We start from the raw sequence: 13,354 nt of genomic DNA on the forward strand, positions 1-13,354 counted from the left end.
AAGTCTGCTTCTCTCCTTCTCCCTCTGCCCCTCCTCCCGCCATGCGCACGTGCACTCACTCTCTCTAAAATCAGTAAATAAATCTTAAATAAAATAAAACAGTGAGCCCAGTCTTATTGGTTCTATCTTATTATGATTCTTGGTATAGGTTTCATCCTGTGGGGGTAGGTAGGGAAGGCCTTAATTTCTCCATGTTAATATTGTTAAAGTGTCATGCTTAGTTTCAGGTCCTTTATCACTTTCGTGATTTAATTCTTGGTGATGTTATATCATACTGTAGATGTTTCTCATGTTATCCATTGGACTGGGTCTGCTGTTCCCATTTCACAGGTAGAAAACAAGCAGAAGAATGATATGTGGCTATCCCATAGCAGAGGTAGGATGGGGACTGAGAACAGGAAGAGATGTGCGGGATGTGCTGGTAGGTGTTCAGAGCACCCAGCAACAAGGAACAGTTGAGGGATTGTGGACCTTGAAGTCCCGCTCGTGAAATCTGTAAGCATGCCAAGAAGAAAGTATCTCAATGTGACTGTCTCACTTCAAGGAAAAAAGAGGACATTTTATGTACAAGATTGTTCTATTTTCATCTCCTTGGGGTTTTTTTGTTTTCTGTGGGTTTTTTTTTTTTTTTGGTGTTATTTATTTATTTGAGATGGAGAGAGTGAGGGAGAGAGAGAGCAGGAGAAGGGGAGCAGAGGGAGAGGGAGAGGCAGGCTCCCCGCTGAGCAGGGAAAATGAAGCGGGGCTGGATCCCAGGACCCTGGGATCATGAATTGAGCCAAAGTCAGACACTTAACCAACTGAGCCACCCGGGCACCCTGTCTCCTCGGTTTTATTTGGACCCTCTACCTAGTATTTCTCTTGGATCTAGAAAAAAGCATATTGAAATGGAAGGAAATATTCTCTCTTTTTATTAAGTAATGAAATAACATCCTAGATATAGGATGGTCCACTGAATAATTTGTAAAATGATTTCTTTATTTCTTAGATCTGGAAGGGAGAAGAGGATGGAGTAGCAAGCTTTTTATATTCATTTTTAATGTATGCACATTGTTCAGGTAAACTTCTTTAATTAGGTTTGCCCTTGTCTGAGAAAAATCTAATATCTTTATATATGCTTAAATAGATTCTAATTATCAGTTTATCTGGGCAAGCTTAGAGTACTTCGAGTCATTTGATTACTTTCTTATAATGACTCACTATCGGACCCTGGTCAGGGGAGCCCACCCCCACATTTATTGAGGCTGGCTGTGCTAGCCTTTATTTGTCAATGTGTGTGAAAACTTTTAAAATGTCATTTAAATTTAACCTAATTTAACCTTTGCAAATATAGAGCTTTTATCTATAATTGCCAATGTAATTTTGGTCCAGTAAAATTGACTTTTTATTTTAAAAAATGTATGTACACATAATACACTTGAGAACTCTTGCAACTATATCTTGCCTCTGCTCAAGGCAATTAATATTCCATGTCTCAGATTATGCATTCAGGAGGTGGCCCTGTATACAGAGGATTCAATGTCAGGGTGGTTTTCTTTGTTACATTTTGCCTTGGAAAATTGTATTAATAATTTATCTGTAAGCAATATAGTTGGTTAGGGGATATAAGTAACCACAGTACCAATTTAATTGATGATGATATCTTCCGGTCAGTATCTATAAACTACTGGTGTTTTGGGTTTTGGGTTTTTTTAGATTTTTGGAAAGAACAGATGGTTTTTTATTTTGTTTTCCAGTTCTATTTTGAGAAGTTGCACCTTACTTATCACACATCTTTGCATTTCTTTTAGGCCTACTGTATCTCTATAGACCTGTCTATAAAATTTAGTGATCTGATTTTTCTTAAGTCTTTATTTCTAGTATTTTAGTATATAATGTTCTTGCATATTGAAGTTTTTTTTTATTGTATGTATTTTGAAGTTATAGAGGCAAAGTGTTGTCTGGCTCTTTTGCCTTCAGGGCAACCTACCTGGAAAAATTAAAAACTCGGGTATTATTTGGTGTTTGCATTTTTCTTACTAACCGTCTTTTATGTGTACAGAGAATATTAAAATTTACTCTTTTTGTGTGTTGGTACTAGAAACATGAGGTTTTCAGCAGTGGCATATGTGTGAGTCTTTGTTTCTTTTTTTCAAAAGCTTGTTTGGTTTTTAAGGCTAATGCAGGATTTTTGGAAATCTACATAGTATGAGAAAATTCTAAAAATGGTCAAATGCATAATTCAAATATTTTTCTTAAGAATATATCTTCTGGGTTGTGACTTCGATGGCAGTGAATCATTTTTAAATTTGATTCTTTAGTATTTTATGTTTGTTTTGTCACCTAATAAAGTCCAAGGGGATCTAGATCAAATTTGAAATGAAAAATGACAATGAAGGGGTGCCTGGGTAGCGCAGTCGTTAAGCGTCTGCCTTCGGCTCAGGGTGTGATTCCGGCGTTCCGGGATCGAGTCCCACATCGGGCTCCTCCGCTGGGAGCCTGCTTCTTCCTCTCCCACTCCCCCTGCTTGTGTTCCCTCTCTCGCTGGCTGTCTCTCTGTCACATAAATAAATAAAATCTTAAAAAAAAAAAAAAATGACAATGAAAATCCCATAAGTTGACCTGTGGCTCAATTTATCCTCTTGAAATAACATTGTTGGCTTTAACATAATGTTTATACCTGGTGAATATCACCCCTTTATTTTATTGAAGTAGAAGTGAAGCGTAAAGTGCAAATCATTGCACATTATAGAGTGTTTTCTCATTGGACAAAAAAACCTGTATTAGGTACCTGAGTCAGGCTAATAAGGGAGAAGACACTTATTGAAGGAGAAAATAAAACCGAAGCCCTATTTTTCATGAGCCTTTTATCTAGAGGATACTACTATCCTGAGTTCTTTGTATTTATTCTCATTCAATCATTTCAACTTACTTACAGTGTTATTACTATCATTGTAAATGTGAGAACATCCCGGCTCAAAGAAATTAAGTAATTTGCTCGTGGTCATACAGTTAATAAATATTAGAACCACAATTACCTAAATCTGGCTCCAAACGGTAGTTTTTTTCTGAGATTTCACACTGCCTCCCACCTAACTTATGGAGTTATTATATATTCATTTGAAGAAGTGGAAACAGAGAGCGTGGGGCCAGGGATGGGGACAGCCTGGAAATGTGCCTGGTGATTTGCCCTTTGTCCTCTCTCAGGTAGCTTGATGTCTGGGAAGAGCCTGAGACAAGGTCTGCCTGCTTCTCTGGTTCGAAGTCGCTCCCGGTCTCTGAGGGCCTTATTTGGTGTGTATATCTCCTCACATGTGATAACTGCATACCTCACACCGACCAAATCCATCATCTTACGTTCACTGCCCAACACCAGAGGACACACTGGATGTGTCAGACTCATTGAGAGAGGAACGTCTATTACTGTCCTTTATGGATTGCCAAAGAGTGATTTTCCTGTGTCAGCTTTCCGATGTAAATCTGAGTCCCCTTCCTCACCTGCCAGAAATGTGATTCCGTGGTATTCACCAGGTACCGGCTAGATTTCGTACATTTTAAATGTTCGTAGAAATACTGATACTGCAATTGCTCACCTGTTTTTCCAAAAATCATTTGACATAGTATTCTTATCTTTTAAATGTTAGGTTCAGTTCACTATTTCAGAGCATAACATTTCAGATTTGACTTAAGTAGGCATACTTCTGTTTCATACAGCAGGGATCTATTATTCCTGGTCAATCTGTTGACAAAGGAGTCTTTTGTCCAGGGGTTCATTTGAAAAGAGGTAATAATATATCCCTAATCTCTCCCTCTCTCTTATTTTAAACATCTTTCTCTTTTGTTTCATGCATTCCTTTTTGCTTAGATTTCACTGTGAAGTTCTTTGATGACATTACCACTTAGTATTTCATCTAAACTAAACTCTAATTCCTTTTTTTCTTGTTGGAATTTCACAGTAAACCATAAAACGTAAAAATACAATTCTTTCACATGCTTAGAACCCAAGACTACAGTCTTTGGGCCTTTGAATAGAGTATTCATCTAAAGAAGGGATCTTAGACAATGTGGATTTCTGGATGTTTGTTTAGGGTAGGAAGAGATCAATAGGAGATACAGAAAAAATAGCCTTTTCTAAATATTCTTTCCTTGAAGTGTTTAAATGTTAACTAAGTTCTAGGGGGCGCCTGGGTGGCATAGCGGTTAAGCGTCTGCCTTCGGCTCAGGGCGTGATCCCTGCGTTATGGGATTGAGCCCCACATCGGGCTCCTCCGCTATGAGTCTGCTTCTTCCTCTCCCACTCCCCCTGCTTGTGTTCCCTCTCTCGCTGGCTGTCTCTATCTCTGTCAAATAAATAAATAAAATCTTTAAAAAAAAATATTAACTAAGTTCTGAGTGCTTGATTTTTACTTAGACGTGTTTGATGTGAATGCTCACCAATTTCTCCCAAAGGTTGTTCATTCATAAAGCATTTATTATACACCTGGTCTATGCCCAGCAGTCCTCTGGAATGCAAACATGATCTAGTTGGGGAGACAAGAAGATTCCTAGTTGTTCCATGCATAGCACTCAGGTGAAGATAGGTGCTATGGGGATTTGTTTATTCATTTATTTTTAAACAATCTCTGGCCCGTTTTATTAAAGGAACATTTTGTGTGATTTTCTTCTCACCAGTCTGTTCTGGCATGTTTCTACTGGTAACAGAATCACCTGGATCAACGATAGCCGGTGTGCATACTCTGTAGTATTTCCCCTATGCTGCGCCCAGTTCAGTATTATTGCCACTGTAGTGATGGCCATCAGTTTTGGCCAACACGGTGTAGTATTGTATTTCAGATTTCCTAAAGGCTGCTCCGTTAGTTGTTGGCGAGGATGACCAGTTTTCACTTTGCCATGTGTGATCATTTTCAGAGTCTGTTTGTATCCCAGCACGTACTTTCCACTTTTTGTAACGTGCTGGAGCCTAGAGTTGATCGACTCCAGCGAATTTTTCCTCTTCCTTGTGGCCACCATCTTCCTGCCTTCGGTTCAGGACGGCGCCAACCGAGAGCAGCTGCCAGGATGGCCGGGAGCGAGAGAGGAAAGAGCTGCTGTGGGGATTTAAGGACTTCCTTGGCATTTGTCTCATCTTTCTCAACTTTTGATACTTTCAGTCAGTAAAGGAACTGGAGACCAGTTTTAGATTAGTCAACGTGCTATGACAGCACATATTTGTTTTAACTTAATCAGAATATTTTCCAAAAATAAAAATATCCTGGAGGCTTCAAAGGAAAGAAAACCTCCCTGATTGAGTTGGCATATTATTATAGATTCTGCTTCAAAGAATTAAGTTGCTTTCTTTTACATTCTTACACATTTGCAGAATACACGCAGCTACGAAGCATGGATAGTAGAGTTTCTGTGCTGTAGTTCATAGCCAAAGTGAGATGCAAGGCGAAGAGTTGAGAGTTAGTTCCTGGATCTTTATTCTTAGTAATGGTCAAACGGATGCATAACTGGCAGGCTGTGGAGTGACGAGCGTTCCATGGTACCCTCCACGTGATATCACTGAGGTACTTGATGCTGACATTAATTCTCCTACTGATGGTAAATTCTAGGAAAGTTGTTTCATCTGTATTCCTCATAATGTTCTTTGGCCATTAATCTAAAAACATTATTTTTCTCTCTGCATTAGGGATACTTGATGTCACCCCATCTAGAACCATGAGCCTGATTTGGTTTCTTAAATAATTTAGAGCCAGAGCTTATCATATGTGTTAATTTAACCATTCAAATGTGAGCCAACATGTAGCTCCTATCTGTAATTAGATACAAATGAAGAGTTCTGTTAAATGTGTGATAATGTTTTTAGTGACTTTTGAGTAATATTCTGGTCTTTATGAAGTAAACTTGGGTTGGTAAATAGCCTCTACAATCACAGACTAGTTTGGAAGCTTGAAAGAAATTATCAGAAGCATAATATTGAGGTATGGTATTCCTCTAAATTCTGTGGCATTATTTTGAAGTAAAAAAAAAAAAATAGATACCAGACATTGTTCAAATTTTAAAACCAGGAGCCAGTCTTAGACAGTACTTCCTTACATAGGCACCTTTAATACTATTGGTTTTTTTAAAAAATCAAAAATTCTTTTTTTTTAAACCTAGTTCATATATTTTGATTGAATAATGCAGGCACCACAATTCTTACTTTATTCTAATATTCCTGTATCACGTTAGCCTTGAGTTTGGCTTGAAGTCACAGAGACCCAAAAACAAAGACCACAGGTTGGCATGTTGCCCAAGGTGGCAGAGACCAGGTTTCTTTTCAGTTGTTGCTATGTCATGGACTCAGTTTTGGTCCTAAGTTCGCCTCAAAGTCCAAGATGGTCACTGCCATTCCAGTTCTAATAGTCACATCCACATTCCATCTTATCAGAAAGAATAAAGATGGAAAAGAAAGGCACATCCTCTTCAAACATACATCTTTGTTGCCACTTGTGTTCAGCGTTGTGCTGGAGACTCTACCAAGGGGCATTAGGGCAAGAAAAACAAATAAACACAAACAAATATGGCATCCAGACTGGAGGGGTAGTAACACTATTTCTATTTGCAGATGACATGAACTTGTATAGAGAAAACCCTAAGCAATCTACAAAAAAACCCAAAAAACAAAACCCAAAATCATTAAACTAATGAACCAGTTCAGTAAAATTTCAGGTTATGAAAGATCAATATACAGAAATCTGTTATGCTTCTCTATGCTAGCAATGAACACTCCAAAAATGAAATTTAAAGACAGTTCCATTTGTAATACCATCAAAAAGAATAAAATGTTTAAGAATAAATTTAACAAAAGAAGTGCAAGCCTTGCACACTGAAAACCACAAAACCTCATTGAAGTAAAGATCTAAATAAATGCAAAGACATTCCATGTTCATAGATCAGAAGAGTTAATATTGTTAAGATGACAGTCCTCCCCAAATTGACATATAGGTTGAACACAGTTACTATTGAGATATCCTGGCTTGCTTTTGGGGGGACAGAAATTGACAAGCTGATCCATAGAGCTCGTATGGAAATGCAGGGGACCCAGAAAAACCATAACAGTCTTGAAGTACAAAATTGGAAAACTCACATTCCCAATTTCAAAACTTATTTCAAAGCTACAGTAATTAAGACATTTGTGGTACTGGCATAAGGATAGAAATATCCATACATTTAAGATGAAATAAACCCTTGCATTTGAAATAAACCCTTACAACTTATGGTCAATTGATTTTTTTTTTAAGATTTTATTTATTTATTTGACAGAGATAAGAGACAGCCAGCGAGAGAGGGAACACAATCAGGGGGAGTGGGAGAGGAAGAAGCAGGCTCATAGCGGAGGAGCCTGATGTGGGGCTCGATCCCATAACGCCGAGATCACGCCCTGAGCCGAAGGCAGATGCTTAACTGCTGTGCCACCCAGGCGCCCCTATGGTCAATTGATTTTTGATAAAGAGGCAAGACAGTTCGACTGGTGCTCAGACAACTGGATATCCACATGAAAGGAATGAAGCTGGACCCCTACTCACAGCACGCACAAAAATTAACTCAAAGTGGGTCACAAACCTAAATGTAAGAACTAAAAACTGTAAAATGTAGACATAAATCTTTGTGACACTGGTTAGGCAACAATTTTCACATATAACACCAAAAACACAAATGACAAAAGAAAAAACAAATTTGACTTCAAAAGTTAAAAATTTTGTGGCTCAAAGGACACTATCAAGAAAGTGAAAGGACAGTCCCTGTAATGAGAGAAAATGTTTGCAAATCATATACCTGATAAGGAACTTGTGATTCAAAATCTACAGAAAACTCTTACAACTCAACAATAAAGACAACCAAATTTAACTGGGCAAAGGATGTGAATAAACATTGCTCCAAAGAAGGTATAGGAATGGCCAGTAAGCACATGAAAAGAGGCTCAACATCACTCATCTTTTGGTAAATACAAATCAAAACCACAGTGGGGCACACTTCACACCCATTAAGATAACTATAATTAAAAAGATGGATAATAACAAGTGTTGGAGAGGATGTGGAAAAATTAGAACCCTTGTTCATTGCTGGTGGAAATGTAAAATGGTGCAGCCAATGTGGAAAGAGTCTGGGAGTTCTCAAAAAGTTAAATGTAGAGTTACCATGTGACCTAACAGGTCCACTCCTAGGTATATTTCTAAGAGAAATGAAAACATATGTCCACAGAAAAACTTGTACACACATGTCCATATCAGCAGCATGCTAGAGCTCCTAAAACTGGAAACAGTCGAAATGTCCATCCTCTGATGAATGGGTAAATAAAACATGGTATATTCGTACACTCAAGTATTATTTGGCCAAAAAGGAATGAAGTGGTGATCCACACTACAACATAGATAAACCTTGAACACATTATGCTAAGAAGCTAGACACAAAAGGTCACGTATTTTATAATCCATTTATATGAAGTGTCCAAAATGGGCAAATTTATCGATACAGAGAATAGGTTAGTGGTTCCCTCCGGCTGGGGTGAGAAGTAGGGTGAGGACTGTTAATGGGTATGAGGTTTCTTTGGGGTGATAGAAATGTTCCATAATGAGACTGTAGTGTTTGCACAACTCTGTGACTATACTAACACTATTGAATTGTACATTTCAATCAGTGAATTTTCTGGCATATGAAAGATGTTTTTAAAAAGTAAATCTTGGGGGCGCCTGGGTGGCTCAGGCATTAAATGTCTGCCTTTGCCTCAGGGCATGATCCCGGGGTCCTGGGATCAAGCCCCGCATCAGGCTCCTCCTCTGGAAGCCTGCTTCTTCCTCTCCCACTCCTCCTGCTTGTGTTCCCTCTCTCGCTGGCTGTCTCTCTCTCTCTGTCAAATGAATAAATAAAATCTTTAAATAAAATAAATAAATAAAAAGTTAATCTTGGAAGTGACACATAGGATTTCTACTATATCCTGTTGGCCATAACTTAGTTACACTGTGATACCCACTTGAGGGAAGGAATAGTGAAGGTGGGAACAGTGCTCTGTATTCTGGGCAGCCGTGTGCTCAGCTAACACAAGGGGACTGTGATTGAGGACAAGGAGCGAGTGAGATATTGGTCGACATCTAGTAATTTCTGCCACCTTCTAGCTGAAGGTGAATCATAACAAAACTGCTACAAGTCAGCAGTCATTCTTGATGAAGAGCTTCCTATTAGCTAGAAATAATAACCTGGTTTTTTAAAAAGGTTTAAATACAAAAAGAGGTTTGAGAAAATAGAATTGCCCCTATTCTTCATTGCAAAATAGAAGACCAAAAAAAAAAAAAAAAAAGAGGAACAAAACCTTTAATTTCATCTGATAGCTCAATGTGAATTGGAGCACAAGACTCAAGAATGAAAAATGACCATGTCAAATAATCATCAGTGATACTTAATTGATACCAGCTGGGTGTATTACCCTGGTCTGGTAAGAAGAAAAGTCCCTGGCACCCAAGAATGTCACAGTCTAATTGGAGAAACATAATGTATGCATAAAATGTTAAATAACACAGGATAATTCATAGTTACTACAAAATGCAAAAAAGCAGACAGTAAATGCTATGCAAGTTTGATTAGCCTGAGAAAATCCTGTAACCTGACATATCCAGGGACGATAAGAATAATGATACTTTTGGAGAGCTTGCTATAAGGCAGGTGCTTTGTAAGCACCTGGTAAGTTTGATCTTGCCCCCTTCTCACACTAAGTGCAAGAACAGAGTCCCCTGGTGGATATGTCCCTCCAGGGCCTGTGCACTGAACTGCCTCAGTTGTGCTCTGAATCCAGGCTGCACCATAGGACGCCCAAGGAGATCTCAGGACACTGCAGGTTTCCGGATCCCACTCTCAGAGACTCCGATTTCAGTGGTCTGGTGTATGCCCTTACCCTCCCTGCCACTGGAGGGGTTTTTTTGTTGTTTTTTTTGTTACAAGTCCCCAGAGGATTACAGTGACTGTTGAGCCCAGGGTTGGAACCACTGTTTTCCTTAGGGCTGTAGGTTCCTCCCCTTACACACAAAGGATGGTCAGCCTCTGAAGGTATGGCAGGACTGGAGACTGCAGATACGGTCTCATTTTAGAAGTGTTTAGAACTGGACAGCAGCTTAGCTCAGGTAATGCTCTTTTCTCCTGTTCCCACCCCCATCCACCCACTGAGGCTTTTCTCTGTTCCACAAGATACGTCTTAGCAGTCACAAGATGTCATGACCTAGAAGTGGACTGTCCTGTTGAAGCGGATGAAGGTAGAGACACAGGTGTGCCTATGTTTGGAGGATCATGCTGGGGCTAGGTATCTGGAGGAGGGGAATGTTCTAGGGGACTCTTAGGTTGCTAAAATTATTCATGTGTCTGCCCAGAAGTAGGACATTCATTTTCCTTTGCATTCAGGGTGTCTCTGCCAGAAGCTTTGTTTTTGTTTACTCCTTGCTTTTTGAGAAGCTCTTATCAAGTGGTTTTAGATGCCTTTATTTGATTGATAACCTGTGTCTGATCCTTCCTCTCCTGTCCTTCCCTTTCTTCTAATACTTCAACTATTAGGCTAAAAGCAGTTTCTTCCCTTTTTCCTAGAGCTTTATTTTCCACTGGTGAAATTTTGTTTTATTTTGTTTTTCAGTTTCCATTGATTTTGAAATTATGACCTGTGCTTTTGTGGTTTCCTATAACCACATCCTCCCTGGCCACTTTATAATTTCTCTATCTTAATTAGTTGCTAATTAGTTCATTCTTTTAGGATTTTCCTCCCCTTATATTACTTCCTTTTTAGAACACTTTACTGCTTTTTCATTGCAGACAAGATTTTAATTTCATGGTTTCATGATTGCTCTTTAACTGTCTTAGAACAATTTGCTATGACATCATTTCTTGCCCTCCTTTATCTCCTTACTCCCCATATCCTTTCTTACTTTACCATGTCATTTGGATTGTAGTTCTCTGGGACAAAGAAAGAGTATGGTAGTGCCATGTTCTCTTCTCATAGTAACTATTGTTTATTTGCAATACAATAAAAGAACCAGGAATTTACACACTGACACTGTTTGAGGATGCTCAGTACATTTAATTATATCCCTCAGTTTATGGGATAAAATGTAACTAAAAGAATGAGGAAAGGAATTTTTTGTGGCAGCTACCTTGGTGAATTCAAGCTTGTATTTATGAAGAGTACTTAGAAGGAATAGCCTCTATAACAAAATCTTCGTGATCACAATAATCAGGAGGCTTTGCTGGTGTTGAAGATCATGCATTATAGATGTTTTAGTTAACGGAGTCTAACTACTGAAACAAAAGAAGGAAAACGATAATATATCACTGGCATGATATCACATCGAAGCATATTTCTCCCATCCCAGCTCAGTGGGTCGTGAGAGCACAGGCAGGCGGTTGGTGCCACTGTGTATTGATGAAGGGACCCAGACTGCTGGCAGCTGTCCTCTCTCCAGCTTGTTGCAAGGTCTTCCTGGGAATCGATATTCAGCCCTTGCCTGAGAAAAGAGCAGAGAGGCTGGTTTGTGGGCATTTTTCATGGGCAAGGACAGGAAGTGGGAAATGGCATTTCTGCTCATTGAAAGTATTTTTTAAAAAATGGAGTGGGGAGGGAGGATTGGAAGAAGGTGGCCAAAAGGTACAAACTTCAAGTTAGAAGATAAATAAGAACTAGGGATATAGTACACAACACGATGACAGTTAACTACAGTTAACACTTGCTGTGTGTTGTGCAGAGAAGTTGTTGAGACAGTAGCTCCTTAGAGTTTTCATCACAAGAAGAAATGTTTTCTTTTTCTTTTTATTGTATCTACTTGAGATGATGGATGTTAACCAAACCTAGTGTATAGTCATTTCATGATATATGTAAGTCAAACCATCATGCAGGACACCTTAAACTTGTACAGTGATATATGTCAGTTATATTTCAATAAAACTGAAAAAAAAAGTCTAAGTTGTAAGAGAAATGCAGTGCTTTGAGTATGTAACTGACTCAGGGTTCCTATCTACATGAAAAGGATTGTAAGATCAAGTAAACACATAATTAAAATTAAACAACTTCATTAACAAGGAGGAGGTAAAATCCAATGTTGTCACTTGACCGGGTTTCCTTTTAACATTGGTAAAATAAAACAATGGACAACTGTTAAATTAGATTCGTAGAAAGTAGTAACAGATACCATAAAACCTATTCATTTATCCATTGTTGATAGATTTAGTTACAACATAAGGAGCAGTTTATATCCATAACAGATAAAAACAATGCCAAGGTTAGTAAATCTGATTCTCATTACACATGTATTAACAAATCATTATTTCAGTGGGGCCTCATTAATCAGTCAACAAAAACATGAGTATCCACTGCGGACATGGTTCTCCTAATGGGCTGATAAGAAACCAAACTAAATGGGGATAAAGGCATACTTTAAAAGGAAAGATAATCAGCAATATGAGTTTATATATTTGCTATACGAATTGGAAAACCAGGTACACTGGAAGTTAAAAGGATTAAAATTGCATGCCCTCGGTAGAGATACAGCCCAGATTGTTGACCAAACCCGTTACTCTGGTGTGAAATGCCTATGGGAAGAACAAAGAGACACAAAAGTGGAAAATCAAAAACACTTTAATTTACTAATTGCCCAAATCACAACACAGCTTAGAGAATTGTGTAAAATCATGCCCTTGTTCTTTGTGACATGAGGATAGCAAAAAAACCCAAAACCAAACCAATGTAGGTGTGTCTGTGTTGTCTGGATTCAGCCCAACCTTAATAGAAAACTCATCAGCAGTAAGCTAGCAGGTTTAATAGCAAAACGTTATAAATTGTCATCCAAGTACATCATACTTCATATTTAAAAATAAAAACGCATTTAATAGAGATTCGGATTCTGCTGTGACAGACATACAACTATTTGAACTGATTGAGACACCTCCTGAGTAATCCATATAAAAGGCAGTAGAGTGATGCACTAATTCAGTATATTCATATGTCATGAATTTAATTACAATTTAAACAAAGCTTAAAATAGTTATAAACAGCATAACAACGTAAGATTCAATGGGGGAAGATATTCTAAATAAATGTAAACATTATTATATTTGAATTTTAAAAAAGCAAAACAAAACCATGAGGCAGTGAGTCTGGGCAACTCCATTGCATTGCTGTGGGTGCTAGTAAGACAAGGTAGTTTAGAGAGGATCTCTTTCTTTCTTTCTTTCTTTCTTTCTTTCTTTCTTTCTTTCTTTCTTTCTTCTTTCAGTTTATTTATTTGAGAGAGAGAGAGAGAGCACGTTCAAGAGAGTGAGCATGAGTGGGGCGTGGGTGTGGAGGGAGGACAGGCAGAAGGAGAGGGAGAAGCAGGCTCCCCAC

At 38.4% G+C, this 13,354-nt stretch overlaps 1 protein-coding gene and 1 pseudogene across 2 annotated transcripts in view; one reads left to right on the forward strand and one right to left on the reverse strand.

Annotated features, from left to right (window-relative positions):
- The window catches only part of GAREM1 (GRB2 associated regulator of MAPK1 subtype 1), a 193,442-nt gene that overhangs the window by 54,711 nt on the left and 125,377 nt on the right, over positions 1–13,354 (forward strand). The window lies entirely within an intron of this gene.
- On the reverse strand, positions 4,495–5,929 carry LOC121103261 (annotated as a pseudogene).

Source organism: Ursus maritimus, unplaced genomic scaffold, assembly GCF_017311325.1.
Source record: "Ursus maritimus isolate PB19 unplaced genomic scaffold, ASM1731132v1 scaffold_18, whole genome shotgun sequence".
Taxonomy (NCBI): Eukaryota; Metazoa; Chordata; class Mammalia; order Carnivora; family Ursidae; genus Ursus; species Ursus maritimus.